Source organism: Sarcophilus harrisii, chromosome 3 (assembly GCF_902635505.1).
Source record: "Sarcophilus harrisii chromosome 3, mSarHar1.11, whole genome shotgun sequence".
NCBI lineage: Eukaryota > Metazoa > Chordata > Mammalia > Dasyuromorphia > Dasyuridae > Sarcophilus > Sarcophilus harrisii.
The window spans coordinates 114,110,616-114,118,765 of record NC_045428.1 but is presented as its reverse complement, the minus strand read 5'-3'; positions in this window follow the sequence as shown (position 1 = coordinate 114,118,765).

Sequence of the window (8,150 nt, the reverse complement as noted above, 5' to 3'; positions counted from 1 at the left end):
TAGTTGTATATAGTATGCTTTTTCCTGCATGCTTCACTTTATCAATTTATGTATTTTCCCATGCTTTTCTAATTCATCATTAGTTTAGCAATACTCTTTCATAGGCCATTTAACTGATTTTGTCATTGAGGGACATCAGTTTTATTTTTAGTTCTTTGATACTAATGAAAAGTAATGCTGCAAATAATTTGATTAGAAAATTTTATATAATACTGATTTTTTTAAAAGAAAATTTGTTCTGTCATTCTTAAATTTTAAAGTTATATGAGTTAATTTGCTTTTTTCCTTCATTTGTTTCAGGGTGTTTTTTTGTTTGTTTGTTTTTTGGGCCTATTTAGTGTAAATCAATACTGCTTCTGCAATTAACTTTGCTTAAACTTAGGCAATTTTTCCTATAGACTCTTCCCACTCCTGCTCCTGACTGTCCATTCTTTCCCTAGTTTTAAGGTTTGACTTTATTCATGTATTGCTTTCATTATGTTTTCTCTTACGTCCCTTTCCTTATCCCTTTCAATCAAGTGGATAGTTAAAAATCTCCCTCTCCTAACTTCTTTTTTCTGGAATTTTTTTCCTAACTTTTCTTTCCTTTGATATGTTCTGAAATTGTATTATTTGAATTGTGGCCTAAACTAAGAGGTATTCATTTCTGTTCTCCATATGATTGCATATCTGAAATAAGTGTATGAGATTTAAGCTTGTTATTATCTTTGTAAATCTTGCTTCATCAATTCTCATTTCTACTTCAATTTTAGGAGTATCAAATTAAGAGGAAAGTAATGTTGGGTAGTAGTAGTCCCATGTACTGTCAATTTGAAACAATCTAATTTGTGCAATCTAATTTTACCCTGTCTTTTTCATGATCTTTCCACACAAATTCCATCCCAGCTAGGCCGTGGAAGCAAGAAAATGCTCTCCCAGTGCTTCATCTCCTCTCTAAAAAATACTCTAGGTGGATAGAGTGCTGAGGTTGGTATCAGGAGACCGAAGTTCAAATCTAGCTTCAGAAACTTCCTAGCTGTGTAACCTCTTTTTGCCACTGGAAAAGGAAATGACAAACCATCTCAGTGATCAAAACAACTCCAGAGACAGAAAGCTATGCATGCAATCTTGAAGAGTTGGACATGACTGAAACAACTGATCAGCAAAATTAAAAGAAAATTTCCCAAATACTTTTTAGGCTCATTTATAGGGCATGACATATATATGTATAGATAATTTTTTTTTCTTTGTAGGAACATCTCATTTATAGGGCATATTTTGTATTGCTGCTTAATAACCCTTTGCTTTCAAAGTAGACTAATTCAATCCCCTCCTACAATGTATCTTTTTCAAGTTGCCTTTTTTAAAAAATTGGTTTGGATATGCATGGTGGAAGCCAGATTATAAGAGTGACCCATGACTCCACAGTTAATGTAAAAATCTTGAATTAATGTAGACAGCAAAAGAAGCTCTTAACTATCTAATGGAATATGACTGTGGGCCATTCTTGACACTATGCCTTCCTTGTTCTTGTGTGTACTTAAAATACTTGACTTGGTCTGAGGCTGATTATGGAGTTCTACCTTCACCTGTTGCTTCTTAAGACTTATCTATGAGTAAATTCCCCTAATTAACCTAAAAATGAAGAAATCTACATACATACAACTCATACTGGGTGTGGACTACCCTCCGATACTAAAGTGTTCTTTCAGAGGATCGGCCGCCCTGTAATTGGCATAATCAGTGCAGAACAGGTCTTGCATCTTTGCAAGATGAGAGTAGGTTCTCTTCCCCTTCAGAATGAGAAGACAACAAAAGGAAGGCCAGAAGTGTAATGCCAGAGAAACTAGGCAAGATAGAGATTAGGAGGTTTTTAATATTTTATTTGAGTTTCTGAGAGGGAGAGAGAATCTGGGGGCAGAGCAGAATCTGTTCTGCCTCTGGGGCTGAATTGGACTTTTCTCCTCAAAGAATCGTGCATTGAATGTGAGATTCCAATGATTTTTATATGTGGCTCCAAAGATCAGGGGACACAAAAGGCAAGGGATGGAATCTGAACATTGATGAGAGTCCCAGGCAGATGATAATCAATTTAGTTCTGACAGATTGAGGGTGGGGTAGGACCATAAATTCTGATAACTTGGAAGCCAGGATATCTGAACTCCCCCTTATCTGAGCTTAAACATTTACAGTTTATAACCTTAGAGTAGCCAGTCCTAAGTTTTATCAGTCCTAATAGGAAGGGGGGGAGGGGCAGTTTGCAACCAGAGGGATTGTGGCAGAACAATAGAAATGGCACAACAGAAGGAATCACAAGCAGGATAGTTTTGAAAGTTACAAATTGAATTTATGGATGCATATATATATATATTTCATATTTATACACATGCATTTTTTTTTAAAGCAAGGCCTATACTGTAGTGGACTGGAACTCTTTAAAGGTATACTTGAATCACAGCAGGGTGCTTATGGCTGCATATGCTCAATGTGATGTGAGGTAATCATACTGAGGGATTTAAGGGCTGAGGGAGGGACACAGCACTCTCAGCCAGAGAAGACTAAAGGCTCTAGAGTCCAGATTCCATCTTTGACCAGCCACGTGGTGTCTCTCCTGTCTTCTTCACTTCTCCAAAGACCAAGGACTCTGGCTGATCCTGAGGTCCTCCAGAGAGCTAGCCCGGACATTGGACATTATACTATACAATAGAGATTGTTTCATGTACTGCTGTGCCACAGTTCTCTTTTATTGTCCTGACTCGGTTTTCCTAATTGGTTCTGCCTCAGTTTCCTTCAAAACTTGTAAGATTCACACTCTATAATGAATAACTAAACTCCATAAAACATAACTTACAATGTTAACAAACTGAATCAAATCAAATACAGATTTTTTACAAGTTTTTTTCTGCCAGTGTTTGTGTGACAGCAGTTAGCATCTCTCTTATCTGTCCAGGAAGAGCTTGAATTTTATTGCTCTTTCCCTTCCTCTTTAGTAATAAAGATATCAGTATTCAAACAAATTCCAAGATCTTATACTCAGAATAACGAATCTAGCATGCAAAGGTAATAGCAAAATTATTTCCCAGTAATTTCAGAATCATCCCAAAATTCCTAATCAAATTTTTTTTTTCCTGCCTGAGTTTCAATCAGATAAGGTTTTATTGCCCTTTACTCTTAGCAGGCTCTGAAAACTGTTTTAAGGGAAAAACTTTCCTGTCAGTTTAAAATAGCCAAGTTCCATTTACTTACAAATTAGTACAACAGGTTAAAAAGTTTAAAATCACAACCAAATTTTCAAATAACCAATTCCCAAATTTCTTAATCATTGTTCTTAAAACTTAATAGAGCTCTTAAATTAACAAAACAGACAAATCACAGACTGCAGTTACAACATTAAACAAACATTTAACACATACAGACTAGTTAGTTTTCGCTTGAGATTCTTTATTTCCAGAGTCCAAACAGAGCTTCTCTAAACTTCCAAGCCCATTTGATGGATTTCTCTGCCTTCACAGAGAGTACCTAGATATTGCCTGGAGGCGGCTAGAATCAGAACCAAACCCAGATGGTGTCAGAACACCCAACCAGATTTATACTCTAGAGTTGTGCCTCTCACACAGAACCAGATGTGTCTTAGAAGACACTCAGAGGATATCTTTCAGCGTCCCAGATTGATACCCTTCTCAGAAGTTGATGCCTATTGGCATTTTATTATTCTGAGAATACAGATGCTAGCATAGACAGACAGAACAGGTAAACAGATCAAATGTCCTAAAACAGATATGTAAACTTACTCTCCCAAGGCCGAATATGAAGTGTCTACCATTGGGCATGGCAGCAACTGAAAACTGCTCTCTTCCCTGGAGACTTTCAGAGGGCTAGAATCTCCAGGCCAAGAACTCAGATCTTTAGCTGACCCATGGCTGAAGGCAGAGACCCAACGGTCTCTAATCTCTACTCCCCTTCTCATTTTCTAATATCTCAGTGGGATCTCCAAATGTAATGCTGGAGAAACTGAGGCAAGATAGAGATTAGAGAGTTTTTAATATTTTATTAATTGGAGAGTATGATTGACTGGACAGGACTCTTGTCTCAAAGTTTCCTGTGGTGAGTATGAGTTCTCAATGACATAACATGGCTCAACTACAGAGGCAGACCAAGGTAGGGGTGGAGTCAGAATATTGAGAGTGGGAACGGACTATCAGTCTGGTTCTGACCTGGGGGAGGAGGGGGTGGAGACTAGGAAACCAGAGTCAGGATGTCTGAATAAACAGAAGTAAAAATATCTTTGAGGCATCCCAGATAGTCTTATCTTTTGAAATATTTAGAGGGGGTAGTGCCATAAATTCTTGAGGACAGAAGGAATTAGGAGTCAGGAAGTCTGAACTTTCCCTTATCTTGAGTCTCACATTAACAATTTAAAATCTTAGAGCAAGTGGTCCTCAGTCTTAATGAACTGGAGTGGGGTTTTACAACGAAGGGGATTGAGGCAGAACAGTTAAGGAAACTGAGGCAAAACAATTTAGGGAAATTGAGGCAGAGCCAATTAGGGAAATTAATTCAGGACAATAAAAGAGAACTGTGGCATAATAGTACAAACCTTTCCTATCTTAAGGGAGGAAACCCTCATGAGAAATGAATAGTCAAATAAAATAGCTTCTCACATCAGCTATACCCAAACATTTATATTTCATTCTGCATCTTTTGCCCACCTCTCAACTTATTGTGGGTCATTACATTGATCAGAGTTCTTAAAGTCTTAAAGTTCTTAAAGTAAGTTAGTCATTGGGGACAGTTAAGTGGCCCAGCCAATAGAGCACCAGCCTAACTCCAGAATTAGCTATAATGAGAAGGACGAGAGGGAACAAGACACTGAGGGGAAGAGAAAGAGTAAGCTCCTAGTGGGCTTAGCAAAGATTTTAATCACGACTATATCTTTTATAGGGGTCTGTCTCAAGGACACCAGAGAAGTAAAGGTGGGGAACTTGGAGGTATCAAGGAGCCAGATGAGATGCACCTGGCAGACCAGATCCCAGACCTGTCTAAATTTATACTAATTAATGTCACAAAAGGTTGTTTAAAGATACCCAGAGATTGGGGGATACAAATAGGATAGTCTGGGAAGTGGTTATATCTAATAATAACCAGATGGGCTTCTTCCTGATGGGAAGGGAGTAAATCCATATCATTCCCCACTCTTTGATTTGCAAAAGAAATCTTTCAAAAAGTTGGGGGAGGGGAGTTGTCCCTAACCAGGATGGAGTTTAGGAGACATTGCTAAAACTGTTGAGGCCATTTTCTAGGCCAGATCCAGAGACACTTGTTATACTTAGCAAGTAGAGGAGCTGCATCCTATTTTTCTATTGTAAAACTCCTGACTGCTGATTTATCTGCTTAAGCACTGGGCCTTTATAAAGAGTTTTTCCGAGGTAATTTGTTAGCCTTCTTTAAAAATCCCTTCATTCATTCAGTTTTCTTGCAGCCTCAGTTTACAGCTGATGAAATTTCATCAGCCAAAGTCTCTACTCTGAAATATGGTCTGGTGGTACAGACCTGGAAGTAGCTGAGTTTCATTCCATTAGACCTATCATAGACAAACAGGCTGCCTTGTCCTCCTTCTACTCCCTATCCTATTTTCTTAACTTTCCTTGTGCGTGGACTGCAATACTGTCTAGTGCCTTTTTTTTGCAGAATTGTAGGAAGATAGGTTAGACTCTGCATTCAACTTTTGGATGTTCCTATTCTAGGGTTCAGTCCCAGTCAACACATTTTTATTTTCCCCTCCTTCTCCTATGGTTTAGCAAAGACAATGTCAGTTACTCTTTTAAGGATAGTAGGAGAGCATAGGGTGTGCTGTGTTATTGGGGTGGTCCAGCCTGATTTTTTTCTTAATTAAAACTTTTTATTTTAAAAATATATATATGGATAATTTTCAACATTCATTTTTATAAAACCTTGTATTCTAATTTTTTCCCTTCCTTCCCACCATCTCTTCCTCTAGATGGCAAGTATCCAATATATGTTAAATATGTGCAATTCCTCTATACATATTTCCACAAATATCATACTGCACAAGAAAAATCAGATCAAAAAGGAAAAAAATGAGAAAGAAAACAAAAATGCAAGCAAACAATAACTAATAGTGAAAATGCTATATTGTGATCTCCACTCAGTTTCCACAGTCCTCTCTCTGGGTGCAGATGGCTCTCTTCATCACAAGACCATTGGAACTGTCCTGAATTATATTATTGTTGAAGATAGCCACATCTATCAGAATTGATCATTGTATAATCTTGGTGTTGCTATGTACATTGATCTCCTGGTTTTGCTCATTTCACTTCGCATCAGTTCATGTAAATCTCTCCAGGTGTCTCTGAAATCATCCTATATACAGCCTGATTTCTCAATAGGCCCAAAGCACAAGCCTGCAAGAAAGCTTATGTTAGTGCTGAGTGGTATGGTTATTAATGCTTAATGATCACTTTAAGGTTTGGTTTTCCAGTGTTAATTTATAACGATTTTATTTTGTCAGGAGTCTCTTATTTGTCCTGTGGTTCCAGTAGAATTACATCTGACATGTCACACTTTAAAAAAAAATAATGATAGCTTTTTATTTTTCAAAATATATGCAGATAGTTTTTCAACATTCATCCTTGCAAAACCTTGTGTTCCAAATTTTTCTCCCTCTCTCCCTCCCCACCACTACCCTTTGCTAGGGATTTTATCCACTTCTAAACCTAAATAGGAAGATGAAATAAAACCACATCCTACAGTGTCCCTATCAGTAAGGGCAACATTAAAATTGTTTGACCAGCAATAGACTTGTGCTTATCTATCCAGATCCTCTTATTTCCTTAGTCAGCAATATACCTTTATGAGAATTGTCTTAAGTACATAGTGTATGGTCATTGAATCACATAAAGCTTAGGCTACATTATTAGAGGCATCCTATTAGTATAAAATGGGTACACAATCTATCAATTTATCAAGTGTTATTAAGCACCTACTATGTGCCACATACTATGGTACGGAGACAAATACATTAATAAAATTTTTGTGAATGAAACAATCTACTAATAGGGAAAAAAGTAGGACACATATAAGAATATTAAAAAAAAACATAGAGCAGACATTAGCAAACGAAGGGATTGAGAGAGGCTTCATATGGAAGATTGTGCTTGAATTGTTCACTGAAGGAATAGAGATTTTATGAAGTAGGAAAGGAGTAGACAGTAAATTCCAGGTATAAGAAGTGACTAATGGAAATCATGGAAAAAATGAGATAGAATGTCAAGTATGAGAGTCAGAAATGATCAGTTTGGCAGGATTCCAAAATAGGGGAAAGGAGTTAGATCTAATGAGGCTGGAAAGATAGATTGGGATCTGGTTGTTAAACTTTCAAAGTCAAGCAAAAGAGTTTATATTTGTTCCTAAAGACAATGTAGGGTCACTGGAGTTTGAGGTAAGAAGCGACATGGTTAGATCAATGACATGAGGGAGAAAGTAGTACTCTTCTAGAGTGTGGATATAGTGAGAGCAATATCCCAATACTATATTCCTTATATCTCTCTACATTGCAGATTAGACTAATTTTTCCTTCAAAAGTATTGAAGTCATCCTTAAGGCTGCAGTAAGTAGTTCCTGCAACTATAAAGGTTCAAATTATTAGCATCATTTCTTGATTGTTTGAATGAAAAATAGGCCTTAGGAACTTTGTATTCTCTGATGCTTGCCTGGCAAACCAAGATGGATCAGTCAGGGGAGCTTCACTTAACTGAATGAAGTTAGAATATCCTCAATATATGTTTTTATTGAATATATTTTTGCTAGAACTAAGTAAATATTTTGTTAACTATTGAATGACCCACAGGTATCTCATTTCATCCTAAAATTGAACATGAATTACCATTGAATGAATTACCATTGAATGAATGAATTACCAATGAATTACCATTGAATTCAAATTAGTCAATTCTCATGAATAAGGGAAGTTGGACAGAAGTGAGGAGAGACTTCAGGCAGGAATATCAATGAGGAGACTGACCTCTAGTCAAGAAGTTATGAGAGTATGAACTAAGTTGAAATATGGCATAGGTAGAAACATGATTTGGTAACTGATTAATGTGGTGTGAGGAAGAATCAGAAGTAAAGAAGAATGCAAAAGTTATTAATCA